The following is a 13,086-nucleotide window of genomic DNA, read 5'->3' on the forward strand; positions in this document are numbered from 1 at the left end:
GACAAGCTGGCTTTGAACTGATGGTGATCCTTCTTCCTCAGCCCCCAAGCTCTGGGATTACAGGCATGCTCCACCAGACCCAGATCTTTATTCTTCAAAATAATTGAATTGTGGGCCAGGGATTTAGCTCAGTGGTGCCACCTCCTGCCTCGCAAGCACAAAGTCCCAAGTTCGATCCCTGGTACCAGAAAAAAAAAAGTTGAATTGTGGCCTTTGCCATCTTGTATTCTGAGGCCAGATCAGTCACACGAATACCACACTCATGATTTGTTACGATTTCCTTCTTCAATTCAATGATTATTTTCGTCAAAACCTTCTTCTTACCATTCTTGTTCTGTACACTCTTACCACCTTCATTACTGCCCTGCACTTTCATTTTACCACCATGCTTGCTCTGCACTTTCTTTGGAGCCATGCTAGATGGATAATACTCTACAGTACTGTGTGTGCTAAAAAGTACTCAAAAAAGCTTCACAGCAAGTGTGCACAGGGCTGCCTGAGACCACAGTCTTGACTAGAGGAAGCCACCACCATGTGTCAGAGCAGGGAAGATGCCTATGTTCATGTTTGTCACTCAATGTGGAGTTCCCAAATGGAAGCAAAATTTTGCCAAATGCTTCTGTTCATGAAAGAAGTTATTCATGAACAGAAGTGTTCATGAACCAAGGTATTACTGTACTTGATAGATGTGACGTGTTTTTATTAGAAGCACTAAATGGCTGTTTATCTCTTATTTTATCATGTAGGCAGATGTCTAGATGCATTCATTCATTAAGTATTGAAATATCATAATATTATAATTCTATTATTCTTTTACTTATTAGACAGAATAAAAAGAAACCTCCCTTTATCTACTCTAGCTCCCCAGGAATAAGGTTCATAAAACAAAGCCAAGATCAATGTTTACCGACTTTTTTATTTTCATTTTTCAAAATAAGTTGGGTTGAGCTGGGGATTTAGCTTAGTGGCACTATGCCTGCCTAGTAAGTGCAAGGTTCTGAGTTCGATCCCTGGTACCCAAAACAAAATAAATTGGGTTACTATAGTGACCTACAATGTTCACTAACCAGTTGTTGCTTTTAGTAATGTTATGAACACATAGACTTAAAAATACTTTTTGTGGTTCAACCTATTAGAATTATTATCTTTTATCCACACTCAAATCATCCCATCTTGATTCAGGCATGATAGCACATGCCTGTAATCCCAGCACTCTGGGATGCTAAGGCAGGAAAATTGCAAGTTTGAGCTCATCCTGGACAACTCAGCAACTTAGGGAGATCTGGTCTCAAAATAAAAAATAGAAAGGACTAGGGTGCAGCTCACTGCGAAGGCTATAGATTCAGTCTCCAGTACGTGAAAAAAAATCTTTTTCTTCGGCCAGTGGCAAACACTTCAAATTGGCTATTAGATCCTTCTGACATGATCCTCTTAGGGTTTCATGGTTTATTCTGATATGACAAGATGTTCCAAACATACCATGTATATTTCTCATTCTGGATCAGAACTAGGCATTTCCCCCAAGGACCTCTGATTCCTTTTCATGGGAACTAGTATTTAGAGATCACAAGCTAATTTGATCATTTTTTTAAGATTTTTATTTTGTTTTTGTTTTTTTGTTTTTTGAGTTAGGGTCTCCCTGGCCTTGGACTCACAGCGATCCTCCTGCCTCAGCCTCCAGAGTGCAGGGATTATAGGCATGCACCACCACACCTGGCTGTTTTTAGGTTTTTTAAGTAGACAGACAGGAAATGTTTTTAAAATAAAACATTACTATGCTCACTTCGGCAGCACATATATTAAAACATTACTAACTCATATTGATCCTTTAAATTCAAATTCATTCCAGAGAAACAGAACCTATAGAATGTATGTGAAGATAGATAGACACATAGATACATACATAGAATTATTGTAAGAAATTGGCTTACATGACCATGGACCTGGCAAGCCCCGATATCTGCAGATTGAGTCAGCAAGCTAGGCCCCTGGGAGAATCAATGGTATAGTTCCAGTCCAGCAGAGGAAGAATGCTGATGTCTTAGTACAAAAGCTGTCGGGCAGGAAGAATTCTCCCTTGCTCACTTGCTCAGGGGAGGCTCATTCTTTTTATTCTATTGAAGCCTTTGCCTGATTGGATGAGCCTCCCCCATTAAGGAGGATGATCTGCTTGACTCAGTCTACCAATTTAAATGTGTCACAAAAATACCCAAAAATAATGTTTGACCCCAGTCAAATTACCAAAATTAACCATCAAAATGATTCTGGGGTCTTTACTTACATTACAGATGTATCTTCTTTCTCTTATGTTCAGAATCCCAGTTTCCAACAGTATCAAGTATAGCCATCAAAATATTGCATAATTATTCACTCAGTTGCCGTGTCCAATGATACACATCTGACAGCTTCCAAGTGATAACACCAACACTATCTCTAATGATATAACTATTAAGTGGTTCAATTATTTTTCTTGCTTGCAAATCTTGTTGTTCCTAAGATATATCCTATTATTAATACATAAAGAGTACTGTCTTATGAACTCATTTGAATTTTTTCTATTTGTATGATGCTACCAATTAGACACATTTTTCAGACTTCTATTTTTATTTTAAGATTTTTTTTTTTTAAGAAAAAAAATTTTTTTTTTTTGGTACTGGGAATTGAACTCGGGACCTTGCACTTGCGAGGCAGGCACCGGAACCGCTGAGCTAAATCCCCTGCCCAAGAAAATATTTTTTTTAAAAATTTTTTTCTTTTTTCGGTACGGGGATCAAACGCAGGACGTTGGGCTTATGAGGCAGGCACAGCGCCACTGAGCTAAATCTCCAGCCCCTAAAATTTCATTTTTTATAACTATAAAAATTTTCATAGTTCTCAAAATCAAATCTGTAAAAAACTAGTTTCAGAACTAGTCTTACTTCTACCCATGGTCCTTAGAGCTAAAAATTTTTAAGGTTATCTATTTATACATACAGAGTCCACCAAAAAATGTATACACACTTCAGAAAAACTTGTATAAATATTTTAATACTAAATTTATTGAGACATCATGAGGTTAATACATATGAACTTTGGCTTTGACAATTACAAGAGATGCTCAGTGGTGGCCATCAGCTTCCAGACATTTATTAGTACAGTGAACTACTGCTTGGGTAACTTTGGTCACTGAGATTGCTGCACATGCATTTTCAATTTCTTCTCTAAGGGCCAGCAGCGTGGTGGGTTTTCTGCTATATGTGACATCCTCTAGGAGCCCCCATATGAGGGTAACACCATCTGTTGAAAAAACATCATACTGTTTTTCTTTTCCTGAAGTGTATATACGTTTCTTTCTTTTTTTTCTTTCTTTCTTTCTTTCTTTCTTTCTTTCTTTCTTTCTTTCTTTCTTTCTTTCTTTCTTTCTTTGGCAGTCTCTCTCTCCATACATATATATATATACACACACACATATGTCACATTTCTTAAAGTTTCTTCATCAGGAAATGCTATTACAAATATTGGATCATTTTTGTTCTTGTATGTCCATTTCTTTCTCCAAAATCTTTTAAAAATCTCTTATTCTGCTTTATTTAAAACATCTTCATCCTCTCCTTTTAACTTCTTAAGGGATAATTTGCTGTATTTATTTATATACTTTCTATTTTAGGAGTCATTATTAAAATTATTTTTTCTTAAAGTTCTAATTCTTCCTGTCATCTGTCACCTCACTCCCCAATTAGTCTAATTCTAACTTGGGTAGTTAGTTCATATCTATTCTTATTTTTCTGAAATTGAAATATTTATTTAGAATTTTTACTTGCTTTTTGGAGATGTTCTATTGTTGTGGAATTTATTTTTATTTTGGGAGCTCTTGTTGAAGGAAAATTACCTTGTTCCTCATTCTCTTTTTTATGATACGTTTGTATAGAACTGAAAACTGAAAAGTTTTCTGTTGCTAACTTTTATACTAAAGTAGATTTGATGAACTTTTAGGAAGGAAGGATGGGTCAGAATAGCTTTTCTAACTTCATGATTCCAGAGCAGAAGTCTGCAACCCATGGCTCGTGGACTAAATTCAGCTCATCACTTGCTTTTACAAATTTTATTGGACTATAAATATGATTATTTGTTTACATATTGCCTATCACTGCTCTTATGCTAAAATGACAAAGTACTTCCAACAGAGACATGTAGGTCTCAAGCCCTAAAATATTTATTATCTGACCTTTGCTCTATAACTCTTCTGTTCAAAATTTTAGCTTCTTTTTTCGGAAATCTGGCTTTGTTCTCTCTCTCACTTTATGGGAATCTTTTCTCTCCTCTACTCCACTCAGTTTGGTTACTCCCATTAGTTCTTCTTCAGTATGCAGTTTTTATCTTGAAAGGAAGTGTCAGCTGGTTCAAGGGTTTAAAAACCAAGGATTATCTGGATAAAATACTAACCGGGCAAGGAATTGAGTTGTCAGTAATCTTCTCTTAGCTCTATTTTCCATTCCAATAACTAATCTCCTCTTTCCAGAAACTAGTATTTATTGAGCTTCTATTATCTACCAGTGCTACCTATTGGTTTGTAAAATGATAAGCAATCTATACCTCTTATTCTCGAGGAGCTTACAGTCCAGTGGAGGAAGCAAATGTACATAGACAACTGTAATACAACATGGTTTTGTGTTATAGTACGAGTCTATGGGCACCCAGAGGTAAGAGTATCTAAACATGCTTTATGGAGTATGACACAGGTCTCAGAAAGGAGACAGTACTTGAGATGGGTGCTGATAGATGAAGGCTACAGGTAGAGAGGATTAAGAGCTTGTTCTCAGCCAGGCACCATGGCACACACCTGTAATCACAGCTGCTCCATGTGAGGAGAGAATGTAGCACCTTCCTTCCAGGAGGACAGCCCACATCATTTCTAAGAGGTAAAAACCTAGCTTAGAAAAGTAGAATTTAACTCAACCTTGAGCAGATCATACCATTTAACTTAGAAAAACAGAACTTAGCCCAACCTAGCAATCAACCCTGTTTTGTCCCTTTCTGCCCAATCACCTTACCCACATCTCCTAATCCCAGATCCCTCTGCATATAACTCCAAATTCCCCTGACCAAGGACCGATTCTAGATTCATGACCCAGGTATATGGTGACCCAAGGCAATAAAACTTTCACTTTAAATTCCTCACAGATTATCTTGTTGGTTTTGCCTTGGGTCTTCCTTGGCCTAAAACTCAAAGACCTGAGACAGGAGGATCACACATGAGTGGCCAGATTGGGCAACTTGGTGAGACTCTGTGTCATAATAAAAAATAAATAAAAAGAGCTAGAGTGTAGTTCAGTGCTCAGTGGGTTTAATCCTCACTTCCATAGAAAAAATAAAAATAAAAGAACATGTTCTCTCATGACTAAAGAATTTTTCAAAAGTTGGGCCGGGGATTTAGCTCAGTGGTGCTGCCGCCTGCCTCACAAGCGAAAGGTCCCGAGTTTGATCCCCGGTACCAAAAAAAAAAAAGAATTTTTCAAAGGCAACTTCTGCAAGTAGTTCCAAGCTTTTTATCTGGGACAAGTCAGGTGGGGGTGGAGTGGAACTCACTAAGTCAAAATATAAAGTGGGTTAAGGAGGAAGAGTTATGTTGGAATGGGAACTGTGGGCATCATGAAGAATTCAGTTTTCATATGTTGAGTTTCCAATGCCTTTGAGATATCCAGATAGAAATTTAGCAAACAGCTGGAACTATGGTCCACACCTCAGGAAAACTATCCACTGGGACGGGCCAACTTACAATACACTAGTAGGTATACTGAAGTCTTGCAAGTGGATGAGATATCTTAAAGTAGGGTAAAAGGAGAAGAGAGTGTGCACTATGATGAACTCACCACTATCTTTAAACCTACAACCTATACTGAGAAGGAGCAAAGAAGTAAGAGATGGCATGGAAGCCAAAAGAGGGAGAGTTCAGAGAGTACATAGAGAGGTTCCAGAAAATATCAACCACAAGGTAACAGTAGGCTTTTCAACTAAGCGTTCGCTGGTGACCCTCAAAACAGCTGTTTTTAGTGAAACGGTGAGCTACATTTTAGTGGATGTAGAGTGAATAGAAAAGGGGAAGAAATGGAAATAGAAGAGAAATTTGTCTTTTTTAAAAGTTTAGCAATATAGGGAAAAAATAAGAACCAAGATATATCATGTAAAAGTACAAATTCTCAATGATGAATGTCATTATATTGTATACCTAAAATGTACCAATAAACTTAATGAATTAAAAAGAAGTTTAGCACTGTCTCAGAATGTCAAAATTGAGTATTATAGATTGTGTCCCATATGTAACATAAAATCAACCAACAAATAAATACTTATTATGAGTTGTTTATGAGTAAACCATTGTGCCAAATTATTATGAGTGGAAGAAAAAAAATTCACAACATTGTCCTTGCTATAAAAGATACAATAGGACAGGAGAAAGTGTGCACGTTCATAAATGTACTTCTTTTTTTTTTTTTTGGTACTGGGGGTTGAACTCGGGTCCTTGCGCTTGCAGACCAGGTGGTGGAACAACTGAGCTAAATCCCCAGCCCCATAAATGTACTTCTAACACAAACCCTTCAGAAACCCTAAGTACTGTAACACATTAAATAAATCACTTTTAAGAATATGTTGCCCTTTATTGTCTTTTTAAAATTGTACCAAGAATGTAGGGGCATAATTTTAAAAACGAAGAAAATGCATGTGGCAAAAAATAAAAAATCTACTGCATGAAACAAAAACAAATCTGTAAAACAATATATTTGGAAGTCTTTGGATTAGGAATACAACAAAAGACTTGTATCTCCTCATTAAAAGATCAAATTCAGTCCCTCTGAATACAGAAATCATCACATCTCACTAGCTACAGGTAGATGAATATGGGTTCAGTAGAATGTTTGTGCAGTATAACAATAAGGAAATTCCTTGTTAGCAGTTCAACAAAATCAGCATTGCCCATTGCTATCATGGTTTTAAATATGAAGTTCCCCTCTTCAGGATTTGGTCCCTCCCTTCATATTCAACAACTTCTTACATGTAACAAAAGTACCCTTGTAATTCTAAAAATGTTTTTTACCATGCTGTTTCTCATCAGAGCCAGTTTCAGATTCAAATGGAAAATAAAACTGACCACCAAAAAGGCCATTGGGTTATTAGGTGCTTGCTCTTGACAGCATCCTGATTATGAGGAGTCTTTTGCTATCTCTAATGGCAGCATTTTGAAATTCATGAACCAGGTCTCAACATAGGAAAAGAGGAATGCTGGGGAGCACAGAACCAAAAAGATACACAGTGGACCCTTGAATTATAACCGGCCTGACATATGAACAACTTGGGTTACAACTGGAATTTTAGTTTTAACTTACAACCAAAGTCTTGAGTTATGACCCAAATGCAGGCTGCTTGTGTTTCCAGATGGTCTCAGATACAGATTTAACCCTGAAAGAGTTCTGGAAGGAACATTACAACATCCTTTCCTGTGTGGGGTTAACTGAGAAATCCTGGGCCAATGTCTCTCTAAGGACATTGAGATCTGCCTGTGTACAGGAGAGACTTTGAAGGCTGTGTAGAGGAGCCTGAGCCTTCAATTGACCAACTTGAGTTACAATCAGCCTCGTAAATAAAATGAGTTCGTAAGTCAAGGGTCCACTGTACATGAATATAAAAGAAAGCACCATTTCTTCCTTAAGGAAGAAAGCTTTCTATTTACATTTCATTCTGTTATCCACAGTAGGATTACAAAATAGACACCAAAGGTAACAAAGAAGCTCAAAGATCCTAGGCATGCACCTGTCTTTTCCTTTCCTCCATAATACTCAGTCCTGGCCAGGAATTATGTATGTAGGGTTTATATAGTGACACTGTGCCAAGTTTGAATGCTGTGGCCCCGTGGAGAGGGTTCTCTATGTTTCTGGCAGGTGGCTCATTCCTGGAGGAGAATTAGGGAAAGCTTTTCCCTGAATTCTGTTCCCCATAGAGAAAAGAGATCTCATAGAATGGCTTTTGGATTAGTGTCCATCAGTGGCCAAGGTCCAGCGACTCTGCAATCTGACCAGAGAATGAGCCTTTTTTGGACAGGACAATGGGCCAAAATAGCCTTTCAAATTTGATGCAATAAAATGTAGGTTCATTTATAAATTTTATAATAAACTTCTTTCCTCTAGTGCCTGACACCAGATGGCTGAGTAAATAAATAACTTACAACCAAGTCTGTTCCAATGTTATCACTGTGGAATTTGAGATAATTCTTTTAATCAGCCATCTAGAGTTGAGTCTCCTTGGTGTCTTGACCTAGAAGTGGTTATCTTTCCCCATGACTTTCAGAGTCCTTTAGTGAGAAGAGATTTTCAGGATCAGTGACTATAAATTTAAGTTTTATTACTGAATTTCCTGGACATGAATTAATGAAAACCTCTGGGTCCCATTTCACTGTGCGTGTAACTGCAGACATTTAAAGATTGTTGCAGGATTTGGGAGAAATGTGTAAAGTTAAATCATTGTTTTAGTTTTAGAACAGAGATTTCCAAATAAACCAGCTTATTAGACTTCAAAGGGAAGCTTCAAAACATAAGCCCTAGGGCAACATTTTTTTTCAGTCTATCAGATACTCTTTATCTTCCTTTCACATTAAAAATGTCAAATATTGGGCTGGGGATTTAGCTCAGTGGTGCTGCTGCCTGCCTCGAAGTGCAAGGTCTCGAGTTTGATCCCTAGTACCAAAAAAAGAAAAGAAAAGAAAAATGTCGAATATTTAGGAAGATTGTTCTATCTCTACAATTATTAAGAACTCAGAGATGAACATAGCTATTATACAAACTATAATGGCTGACTTGAAATTGCTAACAAAAAATCTTATGAACCCAATAATATTTGGAGTGATTAATGATTGATGGTACATCACACCCCTGTGGCTCTTGAGGTAAGAGTTGGAGTGATTCAAGATCTTAGTGCAATAAACAATGATCTCTTCTACATCAGCAGTTGTAAACTCAAGCTGTACATTAAAATCATGGAAGAAAGGGGCAGCTAGAAAATACTGATGCCCAGGATCTGTCCTAGAGATTCTGATACAATTGGTCAATGGAGGTCTATTTCTCTAAGATCATATGTTTTTATACTCATATTTTTTCAAAACTACTCCCGCCATGGTATTTGCATCTAGGTGAGTCCAATGTACATTCAGGTTAAAACCTCTGTGCCTTAGTCTATTCGAACTTCTCTAACAAAAATATCACAAATAGGTGGCTTTAAGCACCAAAAAAAGTTATTTCTCACAGTCTTGAATCTGAGTAGGTCAAGATTAAAGAGCCAGCCAATTTTAGGAGTATGTGTGCTTCTTAGCTTGTTTTTTCTGTGCCCTGACATGGTGGAAGGGGCAAGAGAGCTCTCTGGGGTCTTTATAAAAGCACTTATTCCATTCCTGAGAGCTTTGCCCTTATAGCTCAATATCGCCCCCCAAGGGTCCATGTCATAACGCCATTACTTTGGAGGTTAGGATTTCAACATATAATTTTGAGGGCACATACACATTCAGACCATAGCATTCCTGATCTAGATTGTCTAGTTTTTTATGGCACTGAACTCTTCTATATAGTTGATATAAGCAATAAAGAGTGACATAAATATTGTAAAGGAAAAATTATGAGAAAAGAAAAAAAATGGAAATGAAGTCTATGTAAATAGGAAAGGATGGAGGGGGTGAAGGGCACACAGGTAGTGGGGAGAAAAATAAAAACCAAGACACATCATGTACAGGTACAAGCATCCAATGATAAATGTAAACATATTGTATACCTAAAATGTACCAATAAAAGAATTTAAGGGAAAAAAAAGAAATATTGTAAAATATTTCTTTTATGATACTTCATTCTAAATGACTATTCTTTTTTATTTATATATTAATTGGTACATTTTAGGTATACAATACATTTACATTTATCATTGCGTGTTTGTACCTGAACATGATGCATCTTAGTTCTTATTTTTTCCCCCATTACCTGTGTGCCCTTAACCGCCCCCACCCTTCCCTATTTACATAGACTTTGTCTCCATTTTTTTTTCTTTTTTTCTTTCTCATAATTTTTCCTTTCCCTTCTTAATGGTTTTGAAAATTAAAATTAGTAAACAAATATAAAATAGCATCTACATAGCAGTCACAACAAGTAAAAAACACAGGTATGTGTAGAAATGAAGTATAGATGAACTACAGGATGACTCTTAAATTTCTCTATAAAGCTCCTTGTAAAAACCTTGGAATGAAGCCATAAAGTTTTCTATGTAAAAACTTCATTGAAGATAGAAGTTAAGTAACTTGCAGTTTGCACCTCTAAAAATTTATTACCTTGCTTTTGTTTTTTAAATAGTAGAGATTACTTTTTGGAAATAATAAAGGAAATCACAACTAATTATCTGAAACTTCAACAAACAATGGTATATTTAACAAATACCATTCATGAGATTTTAACTTCTCTGAACCTCAACTTCTTCACTAAATAAGGGTATTATAAGAATAGGAGTTAGAAAAATTGATTCAAACATGATTTGGCTTCTGATCAGATGGTGTTGTTGTGAACCCTAAGAATTAAGGAAAATGAGGGTAAATTCCAGCCTCTCAGTTAAATATATTAATAAACAAGCAATAAAATTCTCTACAATAGCCCATTTACTACATTAGGATTTCCACATACATTTTAACAGTTGGCATTCTGTAGCAGGGGATTAAATGAAATAATCTATGTGAGTCGTTGAGAGCAGTGCCTAGAATATAGTATGCATTCAGCAATATAATCATTGCAACTATCATGTGTTACTTAGAGTTGCTCAATGAAGCAGATGGAAGTTTTTGTTTTGGAGGGTAAGCAGATTGTGTTTGTAACATAAGTAGTTTGTATTACGTATGTGGGACATTCTTCCACTGAATCCAAACTACTTCAGTGTGCATAATTAGTAATATTATAAACCCAGCAGGCAGTCAGCATAGATGGCAACAAAGTTTCAAAGGAAGAGCTGGCAACTGCCGCATGGCGGCGGGGGCGGCTGAGGCGGCTGACGTGGTGGCAACGGTGGTGGAGGTCGGCTCGGCCCAGCAGTTTGAGGAGCATCTGCGCCTCAAAGCCAAGTCCGTCCTTGTGGTCTTTTTCAGGGCACCATGGGCTCCACAGTGTGTGCAAATGAACGATGTAATGGCGGAGTTAGCTGAAGAACACCCTCAAGTTTCATTTGTGAAGTTGGAAGCTGAAGCGGTTCCTGAAATATCTGAAAAATATGAAATTAGTTCTGTTCCCACCTTTTGTTTTTCAAGAATTCTCAGAAAATCGACTGATTAGATGGTGCACATGCCCCAGAGTTGACCAAAAAAGTTCAGCGACATGCTTCTAGTGGCTCCTTCCCGCCCCCCCAGTGCCAATAAGCATCTTAAAGATCTTAACCTTCGCCTGAAGAAGTTAATACATAATGCCACCTGCATGTTGTTCATGAAAGGAACTCCTCAAGAACCACGTTGTGGTTTCAGCAAGCAGATGGTGGAAATTCTTCACAATCATAATATTCAGTTTAACAGTTTTGATATGTTCTCAGATGAAGAAGTTCGGCATGGGCTAAAAACTTATTCCAATTTGCCCCAAAGTTCCCAAATTAGAAGAAAGCCTCAAAGTGCTGCCAAATACAGCTTCTGTGATACTCTTTATGAAAGGAAACAAATAGGAAGCAAAGTGTGCATTTAGCAAACAAATTCTGGAAATATTGAATAGTACCGGTGTTGAATTTGAAGCATTTGATATATTGGAAAATGAAGAAGTTCGGCAAGGATTAAAAGCGTACTCAAACTGGCCAACATACCCTCAGCTGTATGTGAAAGGGGAGCTTGTTGGAGGATTGGATATAGTTAAGGAATTGAAAAAAAATGGTGAATTGCTGCCAATACTGAGAGGAGAAAATTAAAAATGTGAAACCTGGTGTCCAACTATTGCAAGACATTTAATTACAGCACAGCAGCTCATGATTTGGTCCTCAGAAATGGACTAGGAATAGAAAAATGCTTCTTACACAGTTATGCTTTGTGTATTTCACAAGGTTGTACTAAATAAATGTATGTTACATTTTTTCCACCAACAATAGAATGCAATAAACATCTTAATTCAGTTAAAAAAAAAAGTCTCAAAGGAAGAAAACAGTATCCTTATCCTCAAAAAACCTATGACTCTGCCAGCCAGGTAGAGTAAGAGGCTGATCAACTCATTGATGTCATATTCAACGCTAATCTCCCCCATGTTATCCAGTTTATTCCTCAGGTATGAGCTAGGTTAAGCATTTGGAAAATGAGGAGAACTAGTATCTGCAGGTTTGACACATCTGTTCCATTTATATTGTGTTTCTGGGGAAGCAGGACCAAGTCTACCAAGAAAAGAAACATGTTGATGACCTTACACATCAAATAAACTGACTTCCTGCCAAATGGATGTGATCATAGGCCAAGGGTGAGTCTTCCAATCAGGAAGTCAGCAAAGGACAAGATGACACCAAGCTCACTTTATAGCTTTGTGCTTGATTAATAGCACTGTTAGAGATTAAAAAAAGAAGAAAGATTGTACTAAAATGATGTCATCTACTTAGCAGAAAAAAACTACACTGCAGCACACCTGTCATAATATCAAGGTTACAGCTGACAAAACAAATATTCTATCTCTGAAAAAGAAAATTTATCATCTCATTTTTTTCCTCAATTACCTTACTTTTGCAATCAAAGTGTGTGAGTAGTTATTATATTTCATTTCTGTGAAAAATTCATCCAACTTGTTATAATTGCTTATAATTTCATTTGAGGCAAATGAAACGTGTGAGGAAAAGTGGCTTTACTATATTCATTAATTCATTCAACAGATATTTATTGCAAGCCGGCTGTGTGCTAGGCACCTTGCTATGGACAGTAAAACAAGGTTTCTGCCCTCACAGACATTACACTTCAGTGGGTCCAGAAAAGAGGCAATAAACACATAAAAACCTAATAAGTCACAGAGCTGATTAACAATGTACTAAGAAGGAAATAAATGTGAGACTGTGACAGAGAATAATGGAGGGGTTTGCTTTGGCAGG

At 37.0% G+C, this 13,086-nt stretch overlaps 1 pseudogene; it reads left to right on the forward strand.

Annotated features, from left to right (window-relative positions):
• The first annotated feature begins 10,981 nt into the window (after positions 1-10,981).
• LOC101709566 (glutaredoxin-3 pseudogene) lies at positions 10,982-12,121 on the forward strand (annotated as a pseudogene).
• The last annotated feature ends 965 nt before the right edge of the window (positions 12,122-13,086 follow it).

This window comes from Heterocephalus glaber, unplaced genomic scaffold, assembly GCF_053883595.1.
Source record: "Heterocephalus glaber isolate CG9 unplaced genomic scaffold, H.glaber_assembly_v1.0 deba00001497, whole genome shotgun sequence".
In the NCBI taxonomy this organism is placed as follows: domain Eukaryota; kingdom Metazoa; phylum Chordata; class Mammalia; order Rodentia; family Bathyergidae; genus Heterocephalus; species Heterocephalus glaber.